A 15141-nucleotide genomic window follows, 5' to 3' on the forward strand; every position below is an offset into this window, starting at 1 on the left:
ACTCAATATCAGTAACTTTTAGCTTGCTAATTCCCCAAATGACTCGTTTCCGAATGATTTGTATAACACAGATGAGTTAGCAATTGTTCTGAATCAATTTGTCTTCTTATGAATGAATCCAACATCAGTGGAGAATATTCCACATTGTTAGGTAGAAGCTTAAGATGTCCCACTCAGAATATACTTTCTCCTTTCTGGGAACTCTTTCCCCTTGTCCTTTATCACCACAGTGATAATGGGAAGGATGTCTGGTTGTTCTCCCCATGAGCCATAGTAATACTGATAAAAGATTAGTGAAAAAACTGGAGAAGTTATGAAAATGGTTGATATTTTTTAAAGAAATGAACTTCCAGTAAATTCTAAGGTATATTTCAATCTGTTGATTCTTAAAGAGGAATGAATTAAAAATCACACAACACCAGATTATAGTCCAATAGGTTTACTTGGAAGTATTAGTTTTCAGGTAACCAGTGGGGCAGGATTATAAGACACAGAATTTATAGCAAATGATTGCAGTGTCATGCAATTAAAATGATGTATTGAACAAACCTAGATTGCTGTTAAGCCTTTCATTCTTTAGTCAGGTTGCAGGTTTCAGTTCATTAATATGTAAATCCCAGAACTTATTTTAAGTCACATTCTAGACATGACTTAAGTTTATATAAAAAGACGTGGCATCTCAACTCAGACATTAAAGGTATTAAAGGTGTAAGGTTAGAGTCTGACTGTATCACAATCTTGAGCCAGACAGGTTCTATTTCCAAAGAAGGAATTTATAACAAGTTCTATGTATTGATGGGACTAGATTAGGTTAGGATATCTGGTTGGCATGGATGAGTCGGACTGAAGGGTCTGTTTCCGTGATGTGCATCTACTCTATGACTCTATGACTCTTTGACCGTCTGCATTGACTGCCTGCAGGTTGTGTGCTTTTTGAGGCAAAAATAGAATATATCTGCAAATGCAATTCTGCAAATGCAAATTCACCCCATTGACTTAATTGTTTATGTGCATGCATGTATGGAAGAGAAAGAGTGTGGCAAAGTATGTGTTTGCATGTGTGCATGTCTGGTATAGTGTGCGCGTGAGTGTGACAGAGTATAAGCCTGTGAGAGGGTGCGTGCGTGGATGTGAATATGCAGGATATATGATGTGTGTGTCTGAGAGAGAGCATGTGTATGAGACAGGGTCTGCATGAGTGTGTGTGTGTGTGTGTGTGTGTGTGTGTGTGTGTGTGTGTGTGTGTGTGTGTGTGTGTGTGTGTGTGTGAGTGAGAGAAAGGTCCCAGTTGAGGCCACCCCATGTGTTCCAAACTTGGCTATCAGCCTCTGCTCAGCCACTCTGCGTTGTTGCATATCCTGAAGTTCACCTTGGAGGATGGTCACCCGGAGATCATGTGTTCCTCAACTGGGAGGGAACACCCCTGTCTGGCGATTGTTGCACGGTGTCCTTTCATCCATTGTTGTAGCATCTGCTTGGTCTCGCTAATGTACCATGCCTTGGGGCATTCTTGCCTGCAGCGTATGAAATAGGCAACGTTGGCCAAGTCACATGAGTACCTGTCATGTACATGGTGGGTGGTGTCCCCACGTGTAATGGCAGTATCCATGTCTACACTCTGACATGTCTAGCAGTGGTTGCCATGACAGGGTAGTATGGTGTTGTAGTCAATGTTGTCCTGAAGACTGAGCAGTTTGCTGTGAACAATGTTCTCTTTAAGTTTGGGCAGTTGTTTAAAGGCAAGAAGCGGAGGCATTGGGAAGGTCTTGGTGAGATAGTCATCCTCATCGATAATATATTGCAGGCAGTGAAGAATATGGCATAGAATATGACATATGGGAAGTATTGGACAATGAACGGTACCCTATCAGTTACATCCTGTGTTTGTCTCCCGAGGAGATCATGACATTTTCTCGCTGTGACATGTTGGAATTGAGTTGAGCATCATACCCTGTTCTTATGAGGATGTCCTTCAGCACCTTCAGGTGTCTGTCATATTCCTCCTCATCTGAATAGATCCTGTGTATGTCTGGAGGGGATAGCTGTTTTAATATGTTTGGGGTGGAATCGAGAGAAGTGCAACATTGTGAACTTTTCCTTGGGTTTATGTTAGAGTGAGGTATTGAGGTGCCCATCCTTGTTGGAGATGCGTATGTCCAAGAAGGAGACAGATACTAGAGAGTAGTCCATGGTGAGTTTGATGGTGGAATGAAACTTGTTGATATCAATGTGCAGTTGTGTCAGTTAGTCCTTCCCATTGGTCCAGAGGAAGAAAATGTTGTCAATATACCTGGTGTATAGTGCTGGCTCAGTGCAGCAAAGAAGTCTTGTTCGAACTTGTACATAAAAATGTTGGCATCTTAGGGTGCAAAGAAATTCTCACACAGGGTTCTGTTGCCTGACACAATGGGACAGCCAGGTGTGTTGGCTTTGTATATCTTCGGAAGCCAGTATAAGTCTCCTACACTGTAAATACATGGGATGAGAGTGCTCTCTGGTTATGTTGAGGCCATGTTGAAACGCATTGTACAGGCGACCCCAGCTTCTGTCGTGACACTACAGATTTCTTACAGAAGCTCAGCACCCACAGGCTTGTTGAACCCAACATTCCTCATCACAATGAACTTTTCGTCACTCTACACCAGCATCCTCCACGATGATGGCATCACTGCGACAGCCTCAGTAATCAATACTAACAACTGCCAATCTCCAAGCACCATCCTACAACTCATCTGCTTCATCCTCAACCACAACGTTTTCACCTTTGACAACCAGTCCTTCATCCAGGCACACGGAATGGCCATGGGGACCAAATTTGCACTTCAATCAAATGTGCCTTGGTCATATGTATCGCCAGTACTAAGTTTATAAATTATTTCATTTCATTTACATTTCTGAGCAAAAAAAAAGATCCGTGTGAAGACTTTTTCAGCAAAATCCATCTAATGGTTATTATTCATTAAGGCCATTCATAGATGTGAATTTATATTACTGAAATGTATTAGTTGTCATTTGGTAATGCAAGAGACTTAATATATATTGCACAAATACACTAGCAGCCCTAAAGGCATCAGATTTTGCTTATAAAACTGTCCAGCATGAGATATCTGAGAACAACAGATGAAAATAACTGTTCCTGCTGCCATTGTGAAGTAGGAACAGGAGTAACGTTTATCACACAGAATGCTGATGTTAAGCCAAAAATACATTCTATTAATGACACAAATGAGTAATAAGGTAAATGAATTTCAGTGTCTGTGTGGTGCCAGGTATGTGGACCATACATCGCACAGACTGGCAAATATCTATCAAGCAGCGTACCGTTTTGGTTATTTGTAGCAAGCAAAGTGCTGACGATACCCAACCAATCTGCACTTTCAAAACTCATAACATAGTTTCTAATATTAGATGTGATTCTATGATTGGACAGCATTTGCGAATTAATCTTGAATAGACAATGCAATTACACTGACAACCAAATTAGGATTGCAGTGTTGTGTGTTTGCTACTGGAAGCTACATATATTAATAATATATTAATATTGCTACTGGAAGCAACATATATTAATAATATATTAATATTGTTCTTTACAGACTGAGGCATTATGCACCCACACTGCATCTATTTCAACTCAACAAAATGGCCAACAGCTATTTTCTTGTTCATTTCTCTGGATAATGCCAATCATTCAAACTACCCAGTTTAAAATTTAAATAAAGTTTGTCAGTTCATTGTTAGTCATCATTAACTGGTCCATTCTCCATGGCAATGTCTTTACCGTACAGAGTTCACTTGCTAACCAATCTGCATTCCCTTCTCATACAGTATAAGTGGTGCGCTCCCTGAACATTGCTGTTTCTTGTGAATTATCCTGATGAGTGGAAGATGAAATGCTTCAACAGAATGTGTCTTCTCTTATCATAAGTATCAAAGCATTGCAAGTTTATTAGAAAATCATTGATAATATATTCTAGGGTCAGAAGACACTATAATTAAAGCACTTCTCCTTAAATTTACTCTGTTTATTAAATATTTGCAACTTTTAAAAGTGATGTTAAACTGAATTTTCTGTACTCTCAGGTAAGCATGAAGAATTATACTGCTAATAAATATCCTTGAATTAATATCACTCAAACAGGTTATCTGGGCAGGTGTGCATTGCTGATTTAACTTGCTACAGGTTGAAATTTCTGCATAAGAGCAATGGCTGCATTCTAACTGTACTTAATTAGCTGTAAAGTACTTGAGAAATCATGAGGTTATGAAGGACAATATATAAATGTAAGTCTTTTTTTCTATTGGAGTAGAAACTTCAAAGGCGATTATAATCTTTACATTATAAAGTATTCTAACAAATTGAGCAGGGAAAGCCTCAGTCATTTGGTTGAAAATCAGAAACCATTGGAATCATCCATTTAAAATTGATAGTGAAAGTGAGGAAAAAGGTCAGTCTTTTCAGCAAAAATTTGATAAATAGTTGAAACACAGAAAAATATAATTCTATTAGGAGTACAGGGAAATATACTTCATTTTAACTTCCTCCTCTGAAAGGTTTGAATGATTATGATGAGTCAAGGTTTGAATGATTATGATGAGTCAAATGACTTCCTTTTGTTTTCCCTTTTGCTGGCTATGTTTCTATTTGGCGGTGCTTTCCCAATTTCCCAATTTCAACATGTACGTGTTAATCTACTGATTGTTTTTCTATCTATCGGAATCGTTCCAGGATTATATTTCAAAGTTGTACATTGATATTTCACAATTCACAACAGGTTGTGCTTAACTAAAAGACTAACTCTTTGACCAGGAGTAAGCTCTGCATATGTGTAGGCATATGTATCTCAAATCTGGCCTATAAATTTTCAATATTTTGTCTGTGTGAGCAGGAATGTTCACTTTCTCGAGACACTTAAATTAGTGTTACTAAGTTGTTCTAGCTAAGCTTGAGATTCTTAAGGTTTCTTTTGTAAAACATTCTCCCTAAACTAGTTTCATACCACTCTACTCCAGAGTCACCACTTGAATTATAATATACTTTGTAGGACCTTAACCCTTTGACGTAGTCTTAAATTATCTTATTATATATACATATGAAAAGGATGATTTAAAATGTGCATTCATAGGGCAATTGATTTGAAGGCAAAACATTGTATTTTGCCTTTTTACAAGATCATGATCAGGCCTCAGCTAAAAATCACACAACACCATGTAACTGTCCAACAGGTTTATTTGGAAGTACTAACTTTCGGAGCACAGCTTCTTCATCAGGTAGCTATGGAGAAGGATCATAAGGTACAGAACGTATAGCAAAAGATCACACTGTCATGCAACTGAAACGATATATTAAACAAATTTTGATTGTTGTTAAGTCTTTTATCTTTTAGAATGGGTTGCAGGTTTCGGTTCATTAATATGTAAATCCCAGAACATCTTTCAAGTCCCATTCTCGTGATAACTTCAGGTTTTATTAAAAAAGGTGACATCTCAAAAAGACGATGGACTTAACAGCAATCTAGGTTTGTTAAATATATTATTTCAGTTGCATGGCACTGTGATCTTTTGCTATCAATTCTGTGTCTTATGATCCTGCTCCACAGTTAGTTTGAAAACTAGTACTTCCAAATAAACCTGTTGGACTATAACCTGGCATTGTGTGATTTTTAACTTTGCCCACCCCAGTCCAATACCAGCTCTTCCACAGCAGGCCACAGTTAGAATACTGTGTCCAGTTTTGTTCATCTTATGTGGTGTGCAACATTAAGGATTTAGAAAGAGTACAGAGGAGGCGGCCAGTTTCGTAATGCATAGTTTTAATCTTAGACATCAATTTAGGGTAAAATAACTGGACACTAAAGGTGCCAGGTATTTTCACACAAAATAGCTGAGGTTCTTAACACTATTTTTGTTTCTCCAAACAGGTCACATGGTTTTGAATGGGTAAGGTGTACCAATACTATGATATTCAAGGTATGACAATTATGTATGACAGGCTGAATGAAAGTGAAACCCTTTTCTATATTTTCACATATTCTTATTAACAATAAGTAGGTGAAATTGAGAAGAAGGTAAAAGAGGTCAAGGAGTTGCATTACTAATCAGGGAGAACTTTATGTCTACACTCAGAGAGCACATACTGGAGCGTTCATCCACTGAGGCAATATGGGTAGAGCTCAAAAACAGGATGGGTGCAGTCACTCTGATAGGATTACACTATATGCCACCCCCCACCCCTCCAACAGCCACTGCAACACTGAGAAACAAATACATAGGCAGATTATGGAAAGATGCAATAAAAACAAAGTTGTCACAGTGGGTGGCTTTAACTTCCCCAATATTGACTGGGACTCTCTTAGAGCAAGAGGCTTATGTAGAGCAGAATTAGTTAAGTGCATCCAAGAAGGTTTCTTGAAACAATAAGTTGATAGTCCTACTGAACTTTGGACTAGATAATGGGCCTGGCCAGGTGACTGACCTTTCAGTGGGAGAGCATTTTAGATGATTAGATGACTCACAGTGTGGAAACAGGCCCTTCGGCCCAACAAGTCCACACCGACCCGCCAAAGCGCAACCAACCACACCCCCACATTTACCCCTTACCTAATACTACGGGCAATTTAGCATGGCCAATTCACCTGACCCGCACATCTTTGGATTGTGGGAGGAAACCGGAGCACCCGGAGGAAACCCACGCAGACATGGGGAAAATGTGCAAACTCCACACAGTCAGTCGCCTGAGTCGGGAATTGAACCCAGGTCTCAGGCGCTGTGAGGCAGCAGTGCTAACCACTGTGCCACCGTGCCACCCGCCTTTTTCTTAAAAAGGCAGCTCAGACCATAACTTTGCAATTTTGGAGAGAGTGATCACAACTCCTTAAGTTTTAAGATAGCTATGAATAAGAATAAGACATTATGGCAAGGTATTAATTTGAGGGAGGGCAAATTACAACAGTATTAGGCTGAAACGAGGGAGTGTTAATTGGGAGGAGCCGTTAACAGACAAGTCCACATTTGACATGTGGGAGTTGCTTAAAGACATTCTGATCAGAGTTCAGGACCGGCATGTTCGAATAAGGAGGAAGGACAAGGATGGCAAGATAATAACGAAGGGTGGGGGTTGAGGGGTGGGGGGGGGTGTGAATTTAGTCAAAGTGAAAAAGAAACATAAGTATGGTTTAGGAAGCTAAAATCAGACAGGGCCCATGAGAATTTAAAGACAACAGGAAATAACTTAAGCAGGGAATTAGGAGAGCAAGAAGGGACTATGAAATGATCCTGGCAAATAGGGTTAAAGAGAATCCCAAGGCATTCTATGCACATATTGAAAACAAAAGGATGACTAGGGAAAAACAAGGACCACTCTTAGGGAACTTTTGCTTGGAGGCAGAGGTGAGATCCTAAATGAGTACTTCATATCAGTATTCACCCAGGAGAGGGAAATGGAGGATGGTGAGATTTATGTGGAACATGCTAATATGCTATGGCATTTGAGATTAAGAAAGAAATGATGTTGGGTCTCTTGAAGAACATTAAAGTGGATAAGTTCTCAGGGCCCAATAGCATGTGCCCAGTTGATTGAGACAGGCAAGAAAGGGATTGCTGGAGCCTTGACCAAGATCTTTGTATCCTTGTTAGCAACTGGAGAGGTCCCAGAGGACTGGCAAATAGCTAATGTTGTTCCTCTGTTCAAACAGGGAAATAGGGATATTCCAGGAGACTACAGACTGGTGAGTGATTGGGAAGCTATTGGAGAGAATTCTTAGGATAGGATTTCTACACATTTGGAAAAGCATTGTCTAATTAGTGACAATCAGCATGGCTTTGTACAGGGCAGGTCATGACCTACTAACTTGATTGAATTTTTTAATAAGGTGACAGAAGTGATCGATGAGGGTAGAGCAGTGGATGTTGTCTGTTTGGATTTTAGTAAGACTTTTGATAAGGTCCCTCATGGTAGGTTCATCCAGAAGATTAAGATACATGGGATCCATGGTGACTCAGCCGCATGGATTCAGAATTTGTTTGCTTAGAGAAGGCAGAGGATAGTGGTGGAAAGATATTATTCTGGCTGGAGGTCTGAGACTCGTGGAGCTCCAGAGAGATCTGTACTGGGACCTCTACTGTTTGTGATATATATGAATGGCTTGAATGAAAATGTAGATGGGTAGGTTAATAAGTTTGCAGATGTGTAAAATGTTGTCAAAGGATGTAGTAGGATGTAGATCTGTTGCAGATATGGGCAGAAAAATGGCATATAGAGTTTAATTCAGATAAGTGTGAGATGCTACTTTGGAAGATCAAATTCTAAGAAAAAGTAGGCACTAATGTACAGAAGGATCTTAGGGTTCAAGTCCATAGCTCCCTGAAAATAGTCACAGAAGTAGATAGGATGGTAAAGAAGGCATATGACATGCTTGCCTTTATTTGTCAGGGAATTGAGTACATGAGTCAGGATGTCATGGTGCAGCTTTATGATACTTTGATTAGGCCACACTTGGAATATTCCATTCAATTTGGTCACCATATTACAGTAAGGATGTGAAGGCTTTGGAGATGATGTAGAAAGGGTTTACCAGGGTCCTGCCTGAATGAGAGGGCATGAGTTTTAAAGGGATGCTAAAAAAAACTTGGGTTGTTTTCCCTGGAGTGCTGTAGGCTGAGTGGAGATTTGATAGAAGTCTATAAAGTTATGAAGTGCATAGATAGGGTTGACAGTCAGAAACCTTTTCCCAGAGTTGAAATGTCTAAACCTGGGGCATGTTTTTAAGATGAGAGGGGGAAAGTTCAAAGGGGATGTGGGGGCAAGTTTTGTACACAAAGAATGGTGGGAGTCTGGACTGCGCTGCCAAGGGTAGTTGTAGAGGTAGACACGATAGGGGCATTTAAGAGACTTTTAAATCAGCACATGAATTTGTATGGAATGCAGTGATATGGATGAAGTGTATACAGTAGGGATTAGTTAAATTTGGCATCATGTTTGGCACAACATCTTGGGCCGAAGGGCCAGTTCCTGTGCTGTATTGTTCAATGTTCTATGTTCTATTATGTCATAACCTGTTTAATAGCTCACAAAGCAAAGATAATGAAGAATGAGATGAAGCAAACAGTGTAATTAGCCTGCACATCTTCCCCAAAAGATAACATTGATAGTTTAAAAATAAAATCTATGTAAACAGCAGTGCAGGACGTGGAACTTTATTGATGGCTGATAATAAATTGGTCGAAACATAAAGGAGGTGCTTTAGGGCCAGATTGCTTCTCGCTAACAGATACTGCCTCAGACAAAAGGTTTTAAAAAAACTTGCATAATGAAAGGGAAGTGGCCAGTTCTCCCAGCTCAACTTTCTCTGGTTTAATTTGATTTTTGGCAGTCTGGCTATTCACTGAAAGCAGCTGCACCCAAAGAAGCAGGACAAGCTGATCCTCCTCTCTCCCTGAAATCTCTCCAGTAGCACATTGTGTTTGATTTTATCTTTTGTGCCCAGGGGTGTCTATGGGGATTGTTGCAGTTTGGAACAGCATCGTTAAATTGTGGTAGTCTGTTGAGTTTTCAGATAGGTTAAGTTATTCTGTATTCTGTTCTCTTATGTTTGTGTTTCATTCAGTAATCTTGTAAATAAGTTTGTTATGTTTAAAACTAAGTGGTTTGACCAGTTGCATCTCTCCTGGAATATCTGTGTTACACCTGCTTAGAACAATTAACAAATTTAGGGTCGGGGTTACTTTCTTGAAATGCTTTGAGGAGGTCTGGCCTGATCCATAACAACTTCAACAAGCTTCTACAGTAAAGAATTTCACTGATTCACTGCCAATGCTTTGTTCCCACTTTCACCCCATGACCTTTGATCCCTTTAGCCCTAAGAGCTACATCCACCTCCTTCTTGAAAATGTCAATGCTTCAGCTTCAAGCATTACTATCAAGCCTAGGGATCAACCCTGATTCATTGATGAATGCAGGAAGCTAAGCCAGGAGCATTATCAGGCATGACTAAAAATGATATGTCAGTCTACTGAAAACTATAAGACCATAAAATTTAGGAGTAGAATTAGGCCATTTGGCCCATTGAGTCTGATCCACCATTCAAACATGGCTGATATGTTTCTCAACCCTTGTAACCCCTGATCCCTTAATAATCAAGAATCTATCAATCTCCATCTTAATTACATACAAAATTAGCCTCCACAGTTTTCTGCAGCAATCCACAGATTAACCATGGCTGGTTGAAAGAATATCTCCTCATCTCAGTTCTAAAAAGTCATCCCTTTACTCTGAAGTTGTGCTCTCAGCTCTTAATCTCTCCTATTAGTGTAAACATCTTCACATCCATGCTATCCAGGCCTCTCGGTATTCTTCAAATTACCATGAGATTTTCTTACTATTCAGTTGTGGGATGGGCGCCACTGGCTGGCCAATACTTACTGCCATCCTGTTTTGCCCTTACAAAAGTGGTGGTGAGCTGACTTCTTGAACCAGTGCAGTCCACATGTTGTAGTTTTACCCACAATGCCAAGACTTTGACCCAGAGACTGTGAAGAAACTGTTATGTATAAGTCAGGATGGTGAATAGCTTGGAGTGGAACTTGCATGTTCCCATGCATCTGCTACCCTTGTCTGTCTAGATGGAAGAGATCATGGGTTTGGATAGATTTTAGGTGAATTTCTGCAGTATTCTGCATGTAGTACACACTGCTGCGTCTGAGCTGTAGTGGTGAAGGGAGTGAATGCTTGCGTATGTGGTGTCAATCAAGCGGGCTGTTTTGTCCTGCATGGTGTCAAGCTTCTTGAGTATTATTGGAGATGCACCTATTCAGACAAGCGGGGAGTATTCCATCATACTCCTGACTTATGCTTTGCAGATGGGGACAGGCTATGGAGATTCAGGAGGTGAGTTACTCATTATAATATTCATAGTCTCTGGCCTGCTCTTGTAGCCATCGTGTTTATGTGACAGCTTCAGTTGAGTTTCTGGCTAATGGCAACTCTGAGAATGTTGTCAGGGAGTGATTCAGTGATGGTAATACCATCAAATGTCAAGCTTGTCTCTTATTGGAGATGGTCATAGCCTGCCATTTGTGTAGCACGATGTTATTTGTCATGTGTCAGCCCAAGCCTGGATATTGTCCAAGAACTGATGCGTTTGAACATGGGCTACTTCAGAATCTCACAAGTCACAAATAGTGTTGAATATTGTGCAATCACTGGCAATCATCCCTACTTCTGACCTTATGATGGAAGAAAGGTCATTGATGAAGCAGCTGAAGATGATTGGACCTAGGACACCACCCTGGGGAACTCCTGCAGAGATGTCCTAGAGCCAAGATGACTGACTTCCACCAACTATAATCATCTCAAACATGAGATCCACCCTCAACCTTCTAAACTCCAAACAGATCCAGAAGCTACCAAACAGAACATTGTTCATAAGCAGCAAATCATAGCCTGTAATAAGCAATTCCTCAGAAAACAGATCAGATTTCAGCACTGCAGTTTTGCCATACCCATCCATCAATGTTGGTAAACAATTAAACAACTCACTGGAGGAGGAAGCTCCATAACTATCCCCATGTTCAATCATTAGGGTGCCCAGCCCATCGGTGTAAAAGATGAGGCTGAAGCATACATAACAATATACAACTCAGAAGTGATGAGTACATGCACGGTGGCTCAGTGGTTAGCACTGCTGCCTCACAGCACCAGGGTCCCAGGTTCAATTCCAGCCTTTGGTGACTGTCTGTGTGGAGTTTGCACATTCTCCCTATGTCTGTGTGGGTTTCCTCTGGGTGCTCCGGTTTCCTCCCACAGTCCACAGATGTGCAGGTCAGGTGAATTGGCCATTCCAAATTGCCTATAGCGTTAGGTGCTTTAGTCAGAGAGAAATGGGTCTGAGTGGGTTTCTCTTCGGAGGGTCAGTGTGGACTTGTTGAGCCGAAGGGCCTGTTTCCACACTGTAGGTAATCTAATCATCTCAGTCTCCTGCAAAGGTTCCTGGCATCCAATTCACTTCACATGATTAGAAGAAATATCTGAAGGCAGTTGACACTTCAAAGCCATGAGCATTGATAACATTCTTACAATAATATTGAAGACTTCTGCTCCAGAACTCTTCAAGAGAGCTCATCCAGGAAAGCTAAGACACTAGCATCTACTAATAATGTGTGGAAAATGGGTATTAAATATTAGTCCTTGTCATTGACATCAGTCAATGAAGTTGGTAGTCATCTCTGCCTTTTCCTTCCTCATGATCACAATATAATCAGCAATACAAATACAACCAAGTGCATTTTTAATAATCCTATCCATGTGCTGTTGGAGTATGACTTGGCTAAATGAAAGTTGAAATAGTAATTATTGGAATCATTATCATCCAAATGGCATCCTATATGTTGCAAACTCTCAGGATTCATACAAACATAGAGAATAGGACCAGGAATAGATAATACAGCCTTGTGAGTCTGCTCTACTATTTGATATGACCATGACTCATCATCCAACTTAGGACTGTATTCCTACTTTCTCCCCATTACCTTTGATCTCTTTAGCCTTCAGAACTATCTCTAAATCATTCTGAGCATATTGTGTTTTGGCTTCTTTGCTAAATAGATCATTATCAATGTTTCATGCATATCTATAAAAAAGAAAATATCACCAGAAAATTTAGGATTTAATATTTCCAGCATCAATATTTTGTACGAATACCTTTTAAGCGATTGGTTGAAGTGTCTTGGATTGTGTCCATTCTTATGATGCTATTTTTCTTTCGAATGATTTGGAGATGCCGGTGTTGGACTGGGGTGTACAAAGTTAAAAATCACACAACACCAGGTTATAGTCCAACAGGTTTAATTGGAAGCACACTAGCTTTCGGAGTGACGCTCCTTCATCAGATGATTAAGGAGGGCTCGACCGTAACACAGAATTTATAGCAAAACTTTGCAGTGTGATGTAACTGAAATTATACATTGAAAAATTGATTGTCTGTTAAACCTTTCATCTGTTAGACTTTCTCACACTTTCTCATACTCACAACTCCACCCCAGACAGACACACACACACAGACAGACAAAGACCCACATGCACACATATATTTTGTGTGGTGAATTTGTGCTTGCAGAGTTACATTGCACTTTGCTGAAAAACTGCATACATTCATGTAGAACTCTGAGCTCAAAAATTGCATGAAGTTATGTAAAACTCTGTTATCTCACTTTTTAGATTAGAATCAATCTAAACATCAGGTCATAGACAGAGAATACAGGGGGCTAACACCTTCAACATTTTGTCTAGCTATCACCATTGTTAACAGCTAACCCGAGAATGCAACTTTAAAAAAAAGGATTTTGTGATTTACAGATGAAAGAAGTGAAACTATCACTGTATTCTAACAGATGAAAGGCTTAACAGACAATCAATTTTTCAATGTGTAATTTCAGTTACATCACACTGCAAATTTTTGCTATAAATTCTGTTACGATCGAACCCTCCACAATCACCTGATGAAGGAACGTCACACCGAAAGCTAGTGTGCTTCTAATTAAACCTGTGGGACTATAACCTGGTGTTGTGTGATTTTTAACTTTCTTTTGAATGAATGTGATGGAGATATACCAATTTTGCTTCATCTTGGTCAGTTCTGCTTTTAGTTTCTCCTGGACATCCAAAAAACACTTGCTTAGGGGATCAATCATCTTCAAGGTGAAATCCCACATCAGCTTTAAAATAGTCTACTATGTCATTATAAGAACATTGACTGATTCAATTATACTTATATTTCACCAGAGTAGATGAGTATGAATTGGAACTACACTTAGATCCATGTATACTGGCAGTCCTGCCATTGTTGGGCCATGTACATTTATGAGACAGAAGATTCTGGGAAGCCAAGATGAACTTATATATTGGCACAGCAGTTTGACTCTGATAACACATTTTTTTTAGATTAGATTAGATTACTTACAGTGTGGAAACAGGCCCTTCAGCCCAACAAGTCCACACCGACCCGCTGAAGCACAACCCACCCAGACCCATTCCCCTACATTTACACCTTCACCTAACACTACAGGCAATTTAGCATGGCCAATTCACCTAACCTGCACATTTTTGGATTGTGGGAGGAAACCAGAGCACCTGGAGGAAACCCACGCAGACACGGGCAGAATGTGCAAACTCCACACAGAGAGTCGCCTGAGGCGGGAATTGAACCCAGGTCTCTGGCGCTGTGAGGCAGCAGTGCAAACCACTGTGCCACCGTGCCGCCCTCTGTGCCACCGTGCTACCCTTGTGAACGCAGTCCCCCACTACCACAAATTTTGCAGTCGAGTATCCCGCATTTGGGGACATCTCAGGCGTCAGCACACCCGAAGTGCAATGGGATAGCCTCGTCCTGGGAGCAGCACCGCACTGATCATGTCATCTCCCCTGCCAGGTAAGTATAGTGAGTATAGTAAGTATGGAGTTAGTGATCCATTATGTGCTGAGAAGTGGTCTCACGTAGGCTGAATCATGGAGTTCCATTTGCTGAGGTACAATTCTTTCAAGATGCGTTGTGATAATATGTTGGCATTCGATCCGCCTTGATTTTAGCTTTTAATGCATTTTCCTGCTTTTTCAGACCACATGACAGTAAAATTTGCAAAAGCTTCTAATCATCTTGTACCATTGCTCTAGTGAGTAAAGGTTAACAATATGGAAAGGTTAGTCACCTTCTGATTTTTTTCTTTCACTCGGTTGATTCAGGATTTCATTGATTACATTTGCACACCTTCTTTACACTTACCTTGCTGCGGGGTGGAATTTCACTAACAGTCAGCTGAGTATCAATTTTGGAAGTTTCATGGAGGGGTTTCCCTAGCAAGTTATTTCATGCAATACTCTGGTTGCTCACCTCTCTCTCTCTCTCTCTCTCTCTCTGTCTCTATCTCTCTCACACACATATATGCACTGCTTTTCTATTGCCCACCTAGCAATGACAGAAGTATTTCCCAATGTCCATGAGGTCAAGTGCTGCCAGGCAGGAACTGCTCATCACAGGTCATGTGGTTGGAGAGGAATGAAAAGCAAAATACTTCTGAGGATGCATAGCTGGCAAAGTTGACACTTCATTGCAAATGCAAGTTCATTTTTATGTAAGTATTTCTGTTTAAAAT

General features: G+C 40.3%; 1 pseudogene; it reads right to left on the minus strand.

The window, feature by feature from the left end:
• Positions 1-14274: 14274 nt before the first annotated feature.
• Positions 14275-14428, minus strand: LOC132829962 (U1 spliceosomal RNA; annotated as a pseudogene).
• Between the last annotated feature and the right edge of the window lie 713 nt (positions 14429-15141).

Source organism: Hemiscyllium ocellatum, chromosome 2 (genome assembly GCF_020745735.1).
Source record: "Hemiscyllium ocellatum isolate sHemOce1 chromosome 2, sHemOce1.pat.X.cur, whole genome shotgun sequence".
Classification (NCBI taxonomy): domain Eukaryota; kingdom Metazoa; phylum Chordata; class Chondrichthyes; order Orectolobiformes; family Hemiscylliidae; genus Hemiscyllium; species Hemiscyllium ocellatum.